This window comes from Pristiophorus japonicus, chromosome 8, assembly GCF_044704955.1.
Source record: "Pristiophorus japonicus isolate sPriJap1 chromosome 8, sPriJap1.hap1, whole genome shotgun sequence".
In the NCBI taxonomy this organism is placed as follows: Eukaryota; Metazoa; Chordata; class Chondrichthyes; family Pristiophoridae; genus Pristiophorus; species Pristiophorus japonicus.
In genome coordinates this window covers 175,188,144-175,200,541 of record NC_091984.1, presented here as the reverse complement: position 1 = coordinate 175,200,541, position 12,398 = coordinate 175,188,144, and the positions used below count along the sequence as shown (strand labels likewise).

Genomic DNA, 12,398 nt, shown 5'->3' with positions numbered 1-12,398 from the left:
GTATTGTATTTCGAAAGCGCCTTTCATGACCGAACGACGTCCCAAGGCGCTTTACAGCCAATGAAGTATTGTAAAAGTGAAGGCACTGTTGCAATGTGGGGAACGCCGCAGCCAGTTTGCACACAGCAAGATCCCACAAACGGCAATGTGATCATGACCAGATAATCTGGTTTTGTCAGTGATGTTGATGTCGGAATAAATATTGAATGAAGGTTGTAACTGCTTCGTTCCAACGTGCACCTAATTATTGGTGTTGCCCTGTGGACCTGTATGCTGCAAAATCATTTCTCGAGAGTTCACCGTCTGCCACTTCAATTGCCTTGATTATTATCTTGCCCAAAGCAAAGTCACATTTCACTCACCGGTCACTAGTTCCAGAACGGAAACTGCTGCCAGTGGTAGCGTGGCCGAGCGGTCTAAGGCGCTGGATTAAGGCTCCAGTCTCTTCGGAGGCGTGGGTTCGAATCCCACCGCTGCCAGAATTTGTGGCGTGTAATATTTGCGCCCCTTCACCGCGAGCCATGAAGCAGTCGGCTCCCGCTGTGTTGTGATATGACTATTTTGGTGTGGAAAAGAGGTTGAGCTGAGAACGGTGCCTTCAGTTTGTTGGCAAACCGTTGAAGAGTTTGATGTTGCCACTTGTAAATTGAAGGCCAGTTCAACAGGCCTTTTGACGCTGGCTGCATTTGTGTGGGGAAAAATGTCACGTCAGAGGTGGGATTGCAACCCACGCCCCTAGAAAGGGACCGGAATTCGCCGACCTTTGGTCAGTTAAGGATTAACAGTCTTTGAGTCTGGCGCCTCACTCCACTCGGCCTTCCTGACACTATTGTGCCCTTGGCCGTAAGCATCAGTCTGAGCATTGAAAGGCCTCGGTCCACCAAGGCATCGACTCTGGCAACTTTCACATGCTAATACCTGACTTGTTTGGCTCTGGTGCCTTTTATACTGGCAAAATGTGTTAATGTCGGAAGTAACATTGCAAGTAATTCCCTGCCTGAGGAACGGAGCAGATTTGAGCAGCCTTTGTGTGGAAGAAATCTCATTCTTTGACAGTGGTGCCCTTTTTCTGAGAAACACCACTGTCTGCAGTGGGATTGAAAGCCACAGTACGAGAAAGCAACGTGGAATTCAGCAACGCGGGAGGATAAAAATGTCATGCTTTGAGTCTGCTGCTTTTTAGTGTGGGAATGGGTTGAAAGGAGAAGTCTGATTTTAAACCCTATCCCCGAGAACAGGGTTAGAATGTGATAAGTTTAGAGAGCAAAACAAGTTGGTCTGTGGGCGGTGCGGTGCCTTTCGCTTATTGGCAAACGACAATAGCGTTGAGGAGCTTGAGGTGACCACTTGCAAATTTAAAGCCAGTTGAGCAGGCTTTTTGACGCTGGCTGGCATTTGTCTGGATAAAAAGTTAATGTCAGAAGTGGGATTCGAACCCACGCCCCTAGAAAGGGACCAGAATACACCAACCTTTGGTAAGGTAAGGATTAACAGTCCTTGAGTCTGGCGCCTTAGACCACTCGGCCATCCTGACAATGGTCTTGCAGCAGCTGCAGAAAAATGTGCTGCAAATTCTGCACACTTACTGAGCAGCCTCACAATTCTTCCTCCTGTGCAAACACACAACGCACACATTCTTACGACAGGACTTAACAGGCAGCGCCAGTCATTAAGTTCATCATCCCTGCAATGCAACCAACATTCAAACACAGGTATTTCTCGCAACAGCTCGCATTTTGTCAGCTATCGGGTAACATTTTCTGTATTGTATTTCGAAAGCGCCTTTCATGACCGAACGACGTCCCAAGGCGCTTTACAGCCAATGAAGTATTGTAAAAGTGAAGGCACTGTTGCAATGTGGGGAACGCCGCAGCCAGTTTGCACACAGCAAGATCCCACAAACGGCAATGTGATCATGACCAGATAATCTGGTTTTGTCAGTGATGTTGATGTCGGAATAAATATTGAATGAAGGTTGTAACTGCTTCGTTCCAACGTGCACCTAATTACTGGTGTTGCCCTGTGGACCTGTATGCTGCAAAATCATTTCTCGAGAGTTCACCGTCTGCCACTTCAATTGCCTTGATTATTATCTTGCCCAAAGCAAAGTCACATTTCACTCACCGGTCACTAGTTCCAGAACGGAAACTGCTGCCAGTGGTAGCGTGGCCGAGCGGTCTAAGGCGCTGGATTAAGGCTCCAGTCTCTTCGGAGGCGTGGGTTCGAATCCCACCGCTGCCAGAATTTGTGGCGTGTAATATTTGCGCCCCTTCACCGCGAGCCATGAAGCAGTCGGCTCCCGCTGTGTTGTGATATGACTATTTTGGTGTGGAAAAGAGGTTGAGCTGAGAACGGTGCCTTCAGTTTGTTGGCAAACCGTTGAAGAGTTTGATGTTGCCACTTGTAAATTGAAGGCCAGTTCAACAGGCCTTTTGACGCTGGCTGCATTTGTGTGGGGAAAAATGTCACGTCAGAGGTGGGATTGCAACCCACGCCCCTAGAAAGGGACCGGAATTCGCCGACCTTTGGTCAGTTAAGGATTAACAGTCTTTGAGTCTGGCGCCTCACTCCACTCGGCCTTCCTGACACTATTGTGCCCTTGGCCGTAAGCATCAGTCTGAGCATTGAAAGGCCTCGGTCCACCAAGGCATCGACTCTGGCAACTTTCACATGCTAATACCTGACTTGTTTGGCTCTGGTGCCTTTTATACTGGCAAAATGTGTTAATGTCGGAAGTAACATTGCAAGTAATTCCCTGCCTGAGGAACGGAGCAGATTTGAGCAGCCTTTGTGTGGAAGAAATCTCATTCTTTGACAGTGGTGCCCTTTTTCTGAGAAACACCACTGTCTGCAGTGGGATTGAAAGCCACAGTACGAGAAAGCAACGTGGAATTCAGCAACGCGGGAGGATAAAAATGTCATGCTTTGAGTCTGCTGCTTTTTAGTGTGGGAATGGGTTGAAAGGAGAAGTCTGATTTTAAACCCTATCCCCGAGAACAGGGTTAGAATGTGATAAGTTTAGAGAGCAAAACAAGTTGGTCTGTGGGCGGTGCGGTGCCTTTCGCTTATTGGCAAACGACAATAGCGTTGAGGAGCTTGAGGTGACCACTTGCAAATTTAAAGCCAGTTGAGCAGGCTTTTTGACGCTGGCTGGCATTTGTCTGGATAAAAAGTTAATGTCAGAAGTGGGATTCGAACCCACGCCCCTAGAAAGGGACCAGAATACACCAACCTTTGGTAAGGTAAGGATTAACAGTCCTTGAGTCTGGCGCCTTAGACCACTCGGCCATCCTGACAATGGTCTTGCAGCAGCTGCAGAAAAATGTGCTGCAAATTCTGCACACTTACTGAGCAGCCTCACAATTCTTCCTCCTGTGCAAACACACAACGCACACATTCTTACGACAGGACTTAACAGGCAGCGCCAGTCATTAAGTTCATCATCCCTGCAATGCAACCAACATTCAAACACAGGTATTTCTCGCAACAGCTCGCATTTTGTCAGCTATCGGGTAACATTTTCTGTATTGTATTTCGAAAGCGCCTTTCATGACCGAACGACGTCCCAAGGCGCTTTACAGCCAATGAAGTATTGTAAAAGTGAAGGCACTGTTGCAATGTGGGGAACGCCGCAGCCAGTTTGCACACAGCAAGATCCCACAAACGGCAATGTGATCATGACCAGATAATCTGGTTTTGTCAGTGATGTTGATGTCGGAATAAATATTGAATGAAGGTTGTAACTGCTTCGTTCCAACGTGCACCTAATTACTGGTGTTGCCCTGTGGACCTGTATGCTGCAAAATCATTTCTCGAGAGTTCACCGTCTGCCACTTCAATTGCCTTGATTATTATCTTGCCCAAAGCAAAGTCACATTTCACTCACCGGTCACTAGTTCCAGAACGGAAACTGCTGCCAGTGGTAGCGTGGCCGAGCGGTCTAAGGCGCTGGATTAAGGCTCCAGTCTCTTCGGAGGCGTGGGTTCGAATCCCACCGCTGCCAGAATTTGTGGCGTGTAATATTTGCGCCCCTTCACCGCGAGCCATGAAGCAGTCGGCTCCCGCTGTGTTGTGATATGACTATTTTGGTGTGGAAAAGAGGTTGAGCTGAGAACGGTGCCTTCAGTTTGTTGGCAAACCGTTGAAGAGTTTGATGTTGCCACTTGTAAATTGAAGGCCAGTTCAACAGGCCTTTTGACGCTGGCTGCATTTGTGTGGGGAAAAATGTCACGTCAGAGGTGGGATTGCAACCCACGCCCCTAGAAAGGGACCGGAATTCGCCGACCTTTGGTCAGTTAAGGATTAACAGTCTTTGAGTCTGGCGCCTCACTCCACTCGGCCTTCCTGACACTATTGTGCCCTTGGCCGTAAGCATCAGTCTGAGCATTGAAAGGCCTCGGTCCACCAAGGCATCGACTCTGGCAACTTTCACATGCTAATACCTGACTTGTTTGGCTCTGGTGCCTTTTATACTGGCAAAATGTGTTAATGTCGGAAGTAACATTGCAAGTAATTCCCTGCCTGAGGAACGGAGCAGATTTGAGCAGCCTTTGTGTGGAAGAAATCTCATTCTTTGACAGTGGTGCCCTTTTTCTGAGAAACACCACTGTCTGCAGTGGGATTGAAAGCCACAGTACGAGAAAGCAACGTGGAATTCAGCAACGCGGGAGGATAAAAATGTCATGCTTTGAGTCTGCTGCTTTTTAGTGTGGGAATGGGTTGAAAGGAGAAGTCTGATTTTAAACCCTATCCCCGAGAACAGGGTTAGAATGTGATAAGTTTAGAGAGCAAAACAAGTTGGTCTGTGGGCGGTGCGGTGCCTTTCGCTTATTGGCAAACGACAATAGCGTTGAGGAGCTTGAGGTGACCACTTGCAAATTTAAAGCCAGTTGAGCAGGCTTTTTGACGCTGGCTGGCATTTGTCTGGATAAAAAGTTAATGTCAGAAGTGGGATTCGAACCCACGCCCCTAGAAAGGGACCAGAATACACCAACCTTTGGTAAGGTAAGGATTAACAGTCCTTGAGTCTGGCGCCTTAGACCACTCGGCCATCCTGACAATGGTCTTGCAGCAGCTGCAGAAAAATGTGCTGCAAATTCTGCACACTTACTGAGCAGCCTCACAATTCTTCCTCCTGTGCAAACACACAACGCACACATTCTTACGACAGGACTTAACAGGCAGCGCCAGTCATTAAGTTCATCATCCCTGCAATGCAACCAACATTCAAACACAGGTATTTCTCGCAACAGCTCGCATTTTGTCAGCTATCGGGTAACATTTTCTGTATTGTATTTCGAAAGCGCCTTTCATGACCGAACGACGTCCCAAGGCGCTTTACAGCCAATGAAGTATTGTAAAAGTGAAGGCACTGTTGCAATGTGGGGAACGCCGCAGCCAGTTTGCACACAGCAAGATCCCACAAACGGCAATGTGATCATGACCAGATAATCTGGTTTTGTCAGTGATGTTGATGTCGGAATAAATATTGAATGAAGGTTGTAACTGCTTCGTTCCAACGTGCACCTAATTACTGGTGTTGCCCTGTGGACCTGTATGCTGCAAAATCATTTCTCGAGAGTTCACCGTCTGCCACTTCAATTGCCTTGATTATTATCTTGCCCAAAGCAAAGTCACATTTCACTCACCGGTCACTAGTTCCAGAACGGAAACTGCTGCCAGTGGTAGCGTGGCCGAGCGGTCTAAGGCGCTGGATTAAGGCTCCAGTCTCTTCGGAGGCGTGGGTTCGAATCCCACCGCTGCCAGAATTTGTGGCGTGTAATATTTGCGCCCCTTCACCGCGAGCCATGAAGCAGTCGGCTCCCGCTGTGTTGTGATATGACTATTTTGGTGTGGAAAAGAGGTTGAGCTGAGAACGGTGCCTTCAGTTTGTTGGCAAACCGTTGAAGAGTTTGATGTTGCCACTTGTAAATTGAAGGCCAGTTCAACAGGCCTTTTGACGCTGGCTGCATTTGTGTGGGGAAAAATGTCACGTCAGAGGTGGGATTGCAACCCACGCCCCTAGAAAGGGACCGGAATTCGCCGACCTTTGGTCAGTTAAGGATTAACAGTCTTTGAGTCTGGCGCCTCACTCCACTCGGCCTTCCTGACACTATTGTGCCCTTGGCCGTAAGCATCAGTCTGAGCATTGAAAGGCCTCGGTCCACCAAGGCATCGACTCTGGCAACTTTCACATGCTAATACCTGACTTGTTTGGCTCTGGTGCCTTTTATACTGGCAAAATGTGTTAATGTCGGAAGTAACATTGCAAGTAATTCCCTGCCTGAGGAACGGAGCAGATTTGAGCAGCCTTTGTGTGGAAGAAATCTCATTCTTTGACAGTGGTGCCCTTTTTCTGAGAAACACCACTGTCTGCAGTGGGATTGAAAGCCACAGTACGAGAAAGCAACGTGGAATTCAGCAACGCGGGAGGATAAAAATGTCATGCTTTGAGTCTGCTGCTTTTTAGTGTGGGAATGGGTTGAAAGGAGAAGTCTGATTTTAAACCCTATCCCCGAGAACAGGGTTAGAATGTGATAAGTTTAGAGAGCAAAACAAGTTGGTCTGTGGGCGGTGCGGTGCCTTTCGCTTATTGGCAAACGACAATAGCGTTGAGGAGCTTGAGGTGACCACTTGCAAATTTAAAGCCAGTTGAGCAGGCTTTTTGACGCTGGCTGGCATTTGTCTGGATAAAAAGTTAATGTCAGAAGTGGGATTCGAACCCACGCCCCTAGAAAGGGACCAGAATACACCAACCTTTGGTAAGGTAAGGATTAACAGTCCTTGAGTCTGGCGCCTTAGACCACTCGGCCATCCTGACAATGGTCTTGCAGCAGCTGCAGAAAAATGTGCTGCAAATTCTGCACACTTACTGAGCAGCCTCACAATTCTTCCTCCTGTGCAAACACACAACGCACACATTCTTACGACAGGACTTAACAGGCAGCGCCAGTCATTAAGTTCATCATCCCTGCAATGCAACCAACATTCAAACACAGGTATTTCTCGCAACAGCTCGCATTTTGTCAGCTATCGGGTAACATTTTCTGTATTGTATTTCGAAAGCGCCTTTCATGACCGAACGACGTCCCAAGGCGCTTTACAGCCAATGAAGTATTGTAAAAGTGAAGGCACTGTTGCAATGTGGGGAACGCCGCAGCCAGTTTGCACACAGCAAGATCCCACAAACGGCAATGTGATCATGACCAGATAATCTGGTTTTGTCAGTGATGTTGATGTCGGAATAAATATTGAATGAAGGTTGTAACTGCTTCGTTCCAACGTGCACCTAATTACTGGTGTTGCCCTGTGGACCTGTATGCTGCAAAATCATTTCTCGAGAGTTCACCGTCTGCCACTTCAATTGCCTTGATTATTATCTTGCCCAAAGCAAAGTCACATTTCACTCACCGGTCACTAGTTCCAGAACGGAAACTGCTGCCAGTGGTAGCGTGGCCGAGCGGTCTAAGGCGCTGGATTAAGGCTCCAGTCTCTTCGGAGGCGTGGGTTCGAATCCCACCGCTGCCAGAATTTGTGGCGTGTAATATTTGCGCCCCTTCACCGCGAGCCATGAAGCAGTCGGCTCCCGCTATGTTGTGATATGACTATTTTGGTGTGGAAAAGAGGTTGAGCTGAGAACGGTGCCTTCAGTTTGTTGGCAAACCGTTGAAGAGTTTGATGTTGCCACTTGTAAATTGAAGGCCAGTTCAACAGGCCTTTTGACGCTGGCTGCATTTGTGTGGGGAAAAATGTCACGTCAGAGGTGGGATTGCAACCCACGCCCCTAGAAAGGGACCGGAATTCGCCGACCTTTGGTCAGTTAAGGATTAACAGTCTTTGAGTCTGGCGCCTCACTCCACTCGGCCTTCCTGACACTATTGTGCCCTTGGCCGTAAGCATCAGTCTGAGCATTGAAAGGCCTCGGTCCACCAAGGCATCGACTCTGGCAACTTTCACATGCTAATACCTGACTTGTTTGGCTCTGGTGCCTTTTATACTGGCAAAATGTGTTAATGTCGGAAGTAACATTGCAAGTAATTCCCTGCCTGAGGAACGGAGCAGATTTGAGCAGCCTTTGTGTGGAAGAAATCTCATTCTTTGACAGTGGTGCCCTTTTTCTGAGAAACACCACTGTCTGCAGTGGGATTGAAAGCCACAGTACGAGAAAGCAACGTGGAATTCAGCAACGCGGGAGGATAAAAATGTCATGCTTTGAGTCTGCTGCTTTTTAGTGTGGGAATGGGTTGAAAGGAGAAGTCTGATTTTAAACCCTATCCCCGAGAACAGGGTTAGAATGTGATAAGTTTAGAGAGCAAAACAAGTTGGTCTGTGGGCGGTGCGGTGCCTTTCGCTTATTGGCAAACGACAATAGCGTTGAGGAGCTTGAGGTGACCACTTGCAAATTTAAAGCCAGTTGAGCAGGCTTTTTGACGCTGGCTGGCATTTGTCTGGATAAAAAGTTAATGTCAGAAGTGGGATTCGAACCCACGCCCCTAGAAAGGGACCAGAATACACCAACCTTTGGTAAGGTAAGGATTAACAGTCCTTGAGTCTGGCGCCTTAGACCACTCGGCCATCCTGACAATGGTCTTGCAGCAGCTGCAGAAAAATGTGCTGCAAATTCTGCACACTTACTGAGCAGCCTCACAATTCTTCCTCCTGTGCAAACACACAACGCACACATTCTTACGACAGGACTTAACAGGCAGCGCCAGTCATTAAGTTCATCATCCCTGCAATGCAACCAACATTCAAACACAGGTATTTCTCGCAACAGCTCGCATTTTGTCAGCTATCGGGTAACATTTTCTGTATTGTATTTCGAAAGCGCCTTTCATGACCGAACGACGTCCCAAGGCGCTTTACAGCCAATGAAGTATTGTAAAAGTGAAGGCACTGTTGCAATGTGGGGAACGCCGCAGCCAGTTTGCACACAGCAAGATCCCACAAACGGCAATGTGATCATGACCAGATAATCTGGTTTTGTCAGTGATGTTGATGTCGGAATAAATATTGAATGAAGGTTGTAACTGCTTCGTTCCAACGTGCACCTAATTACTGGTGTTGCCCTGTGGACCTGTATGCTGCAAAATCATTTCTCGAGAGTTTACCGTCTGCCACTTCAATGGCATTGATTATTATCTTATCCAAAGCAAAGTCACATTTCACTCACCGGTCACTAGTTCCAGAACGGAAACTGCTGCCAGTGGTAGCGTGGCCGAGCGGTCTAAGGCGCTGGATTAAGGCTCCAGTCTCTTCGGAGGCGTGGGTTCGAATCCCACCGCTGCCAGAATTTGTGGCGTGTAATATTTGCGCCCCTTCACCGCGAGCCATGAAGCAGTCGGCTCCCGCTGTGTTGTGATATGACTATTTTGGTGTGGAAAAGAGGTTGAGCTGAGAACGGTGCCTTCAGTTTGTTGGCAAACCGTTGAAGAGTTTGATGTTGCCACTTGTAAATTGAAGGCCAGTTCAACAGGCCTTTTGACGCTGGCTGCATTTGTGTGGGGAAAAATGTCACGTCAGAGGTGGGATTGCAACCCACGCCCCTCGAAAGGGACCGGAATTCGCCGACCTTTGGTCAGTTAAGAATTAACAGTCTTTGAGTCTGGCGCCTCACTCCACTCGGCCTTCCTGACACTATTGTGCCCTTGGCCGTAAGCATCAGTCTGAGCATTGAAAGGCCTCGGTCCACCAAGGCATCGACTCTGGCAACTTTCACATGCTAATACCTGACTTGTTTGGCTCTGGTGCCTTTTATACTGGCAAAATGTGTTAATGTCGGAAGTAACATTGCAAGTAATTCCCTGCCTGAGGAACGGAGCAGATTTGAGCAGCCTTTGTGTGGAAGAAATCTCATTCTTTGACAGTGGTGCCCTTTTTCTGAGAACCACCACTGTCTGCAGTGGGATTGAAAGCCACAGTACGAGAAAGCAACGTGGAATTCAGCAACGCGGGAGGATAAAAATGTCATGCTTTGAGTCTGCTGCTTTTTAGTGTGGGAATGGGTTGAAAGGAGAAGTCTGATTTTAAACCCTATCCCCGAGAACAGGGTTAGAATGTGATAAGTTTAGAGAGCAAAACAAGTTGGTCTGTGGGCGGTGCGGTGCCTTTCGCTTATTGGCAAACGACAATAGCGTTGAGGAGCTTGAGGTGACCACTTGCAAATTTAAAGCCAGTTGAGCAGGCTTTTTGACGCTGGCTGGCATTTGTCTGGATAAAAAGTTAATGTCAGAAGTGGGATTCGAACCCACGCCCCTAGAAAGGGACCAGAATACACCAACCTTTGGTAAGGTAAGGATTAACAGTCCTTGAGTCTGGCGCCTTAGACCACTCGGCCATCCTGACACTGGACTTGCAGCAGCTGCAGAAAAATGTGCTGCAAATTCTGCACACTTACTGAGCAGCCTCACAATTCTTCCTCCTATGCAAACACACAACGCACACATTCTTACGACAGGACTTAACAGGCAGCGCCAGTCATTAAGTTCATCATCCCTGCAATGCAACCAACATTCAAACACAGGTATTTCTCGCAACAGCTCGCATTTTGTCAGCTATCGGGTAACATTTTCTGTATTGTATTTCGAAAGCGCCTTTCATGACCGAACGACGTCCCAAGGCGCTTCACAGCCAATGAAGTATTGTAAAAGTGAAGGCACTGTTGCAATGTGGGGAACGCCGCAGCCAGTTTGCACACAGCAAGATCCCACAAACGGCAATGTGATCATGACCAGATAATCTGGTTTTGTCAGTGATGTTGATGTCGGAATAAATATTGAATGAAGGTTGTAACTGCTTCGTTCCAACGTGCACCTAATTACTGGTGTTGCCCTGTGGACCTGTATGCTGCAAAATCATTTCTCGAGAGTTTACCGTCTGCCACTTCAATGGCCTTGATTATTATCTTGCCCAAAGCAAAGTCACATTTCACTCACCGGTCACTAGTTCCAGAACGGAAACTGCTGCCAGTGGTAGCGTGGCCGAGCGGTCTAAGGCGCTGGATTAAGGCTCCAGTCTCTTCGGAGGCGTGGGTTCGAATCCCACGCTGCCAGAATTTGTGGCGTGTAATATTTGCGCCCATTCACCGCGAGCCATGAAGCAGTCGGCTCCCGCTGTGTTGTGATATGACTATTTTGGTGTGGAAAAGAGGTTGAGCTGAGAACGGTGCCTTCAGTTTGTTGGCAAACCGTTGAAGAGTTTGATGTTGCCACTTGTAAATTGAAGGCCAGTTCAACAGGCCTTTTGACGCTGGCTGCATTTGTGTGGGGAAAAATGTCACGTCAGAGGTGGGATTGCAACCCACGCCCCTCGAAAGGGACCGGAATTCGCCGACCTTTGGTCAGTTAAGGATTAACAGTCTTTGAGTCTGGCGCCTCACTCCACTCGGCTTTCCTGACACTATTGTGCCCTTGGCCGTAAGCATCAGTCTGAGCATTGAAAGGCCTTGGTCCACCAAGGCATCGACTCTGGCAACTTTCACATGCTAATACCTGACTTGTTTGGCTCTGGTGCCTTTTATACTGGCAAAATGTGTTAATGTCGGAAGTAACATTGCAAGTAATTCCCTGCCTGAGGAACGGAGCAGATTTGAGCAGCCTTTGTGTGGAAGAAATCTCATTCTTTGACAGTGGTGCCCTTTTTCTGAGAACCACCACTGTCTGCAGTGGGATTGAAAGCCACAGTACGAGAAAGCAACGTGGAATTCAGCAACGCGGGAGGATAAAAATGTCATGCTTTGAGTCTGCTGCTTTTTAGTGTGGGAATGGGTTGAAAGGAGAAGTCTGATTTTAAACCCTATCCCCGAGAACAGGGTTAGAATGTGATAAGTTTAGAGAGCAAAACAAGTTGGTCTGTGGGCGGTGCGGTGCCTTTCGCTTATTGGCAAACGACAATAGCGTTGAGGAGCTTGAGGTGACCACTTGCAAATTTAAAGCCAGTTGAGCAGGCTTTTTGACGCTGGCTGGCATTTGTCTGGATAAAAAGTTAATGTCAGAAGTGGGATTCGAACCCACGCCCCTAGAAAGGGACCAGAATACACCAACCTTTGGTAAGGTAAGGATTAACAGTCCTTGAGTCTGGCGCCTTAGACCACTCGGCCATCCTGACAATGGTCTTGCAGCAGCTGCAGAAAAATGTGCTGCAAATTCTGCACACTTACTGAGCAGCCTCACAATTCTTCCTCCTATGCAAACACACAACGCACACATTCTTACGACAGGACTTAACAGGCAGCGCCAGTCATTAAGTTCATCATCCCTGCAATGCAACCAACATTCAAACACAGGTATTTCTCGCAACAGCTCGCATTTTGTCAGCTATCGGGTAACATTTTCTGTATTGTATTTCGAAAGCGCCTTTCATGACCGAACGACGTCCCAAGGCGCTTCACAGCCAATGAA

The 12,398-nt window shown here is 47.9% G+C and overlaps 14 non-coding genes across 14 annotated transcripts; 7 read left to right on the top strand and 7 right to left on the bottom strand.

Annotated features, from left to right (window-relative positions):
• The first annotated feature begins 397 nt into the window (after positions 1-397).
• trnal-aag (transfer RNA leucine (anticodon AAG)) lies at positions 398-479 on the top strand. Its single transcript has one exon. It is a non-coding gene; the product is annotated as a tRNA-Leu (tRNA).
• A 936-nt stretch (positions 480-1,415) lies between these two features.
• On the bottom strand, positions 1,416-1,534 carry trnal-caa (transfer RNA leucine (anticodon CAA)). The gene is made up of 2 exons: positions 1,497-1,534; positions 1,416-1,461 (listed from the first exon to the last, which is right to left on the bottom strand). It is a non-coding gene; the product is annotated as a tRNA-Leu (tRNA).
• A 625-nt stretch (positions 1,535-2,159) lies between these two features.
• Positions 2,160-2,241, top strand: trnal-aag (transfer RNA leucine (anticodon AAG)). The gene has a single exon. It is a non-coding gene; the product is annotated as a tRNA-Leu (tRNA).
• A 936-nt stretch (positions 2,242-3,177) lies between these two features.
• On the bottom strand, positions 3,178-3,296 carry trnal-caa (transfer RNA leucine (anticodon CAA)). Its single transcript has 2 exons — positions 3,259-3,296; positions 3,178-3,223 (listed from the first exon to the last, which is right to left on the bottom strand). It is a non-coding gene; the product is annotated as a tRNA-Leu (tRNA).
• Positions 3,297-3,921: 625 nt separating this feature from the next.
• Positions 3,922-4,003, top strand: trnal-aag (transfer RNA leucine (anticodon AAG)). Its single transcript has one exon. It is a non-coding gene; the product is annotated as a tRNA-Leu (tRNA).
• A 936-nt stretch (positions 4,004-4,939) lies between these two features.
• Positions 4,940-5,058, bottom strand: trnal-caa (transfer RNA leucine (anticodon CAA)). The gene is made up of 2 exons: positions 5,021-5,058; positions 4,940-4,985 (listed from the first exon to the last, which is right to left on the bottom strand). It is a non-coding gene; the product is annotated as a tRNA-Leu (tRNA).
• A 625-nt stretch (positions 5,059-5,683) lies between these two features.
• trnal-aag (transfer RNA leucine (anticodon AAG)) lies at positions 5,684-5,765 on the top strand. The gene has a single exon. It is a non-coding gene; the product is annotated as a tRNA-Leu (tRNA).
• A 936-nt stretch (positions 5,766-6,701) lies between these two features.
• trnal-caa (transfer RNA leucine (anticodon CAA)) lies at positions 6,702-6,820 on the bottom strand. Its single transcript has 2 exons — positions 6,783-6,820; positions 6,702-6,747 (listed from the first exon to the last, which is right to left on the bottom strand). It is a non-coding gene; the product is annotated as a tRNA-Leu (tRNA).
• Positions 6,821-7,445: 625 nt separating this feature from the next.
• trnal-aag (transfer RNA leucine (anticodon AAG)) lies at positions 7,446-7,527 on the top strand. The gene has a single exon. It is a non-coding gene; the product is annotated as a tRNA-Leu (tRNA).
• Positions 7,528-8,463: 936 nt separating this feature from the next.
• trnal-caa (transfer RNA leucine (anticodon CAA)) lies at positions 8,464-8,582 on the bottom strand. Its single transcript has 2 exons — positions 8,545-8,582; positions 8,464-8,509 (listed from the first exon to the last, which is right to left on the bottom strand). It is a non-coding gene; the product is annotated as a tRNA-Leu (tRNA).
• Positions 8,583-9,207: 625 nt separating this feature from the next.
• trnal-aag (transfer RNA leucine (anticodon AAG)) lies at positions 9,208-9,289 on the top strand. The gene has a single exon. It is a non-coding gene; the product is annotated as a tRNA-Leu (tRNA).
• A 936-nt stretch (positions 9,290-10,225) lies between these two features.
• trnal-caa (transfer RNA leucine (anticodon CAA)) lies at positions 10,226-10,344 on the bottom strand. The gene is made up of 2 exons: positions 10,307-10,344; positions 10,226-10,271 (listed from the first exon to the last, which is right to left on the bottom strand). It is a non-coding gene; the product is annotated as a tRNA-Leu (tRNA).
• Positions 10,345-10,968: 624 nt separating this feature from the next.
• Positions 10,969-11,051, top strand: trnal-aag (transfer RNA leucine (anticodon AAG)). Its single transcript has one exon. It is a non-coding gene; the product is annotated as a tRNA-Leu (tRNA).
• Positions 11,052-11,986: 935 nt separating this feature from the next.
• Positions 11,987-12,105, bottom strand: trnal-caa (transfer RNA leucine (anticodon CAA)). Its single transcript has 2 exons — positions 12,068-12,105; positions 11,987-12,032 (listed from the first exon to the last, which is right to left on the bottom strand). It is a non-coding gene; the product is annotated as a tRNA-Leu (tRNA).
• Positions 12,106-12,398: the final 293 nt, after the last annotated feature.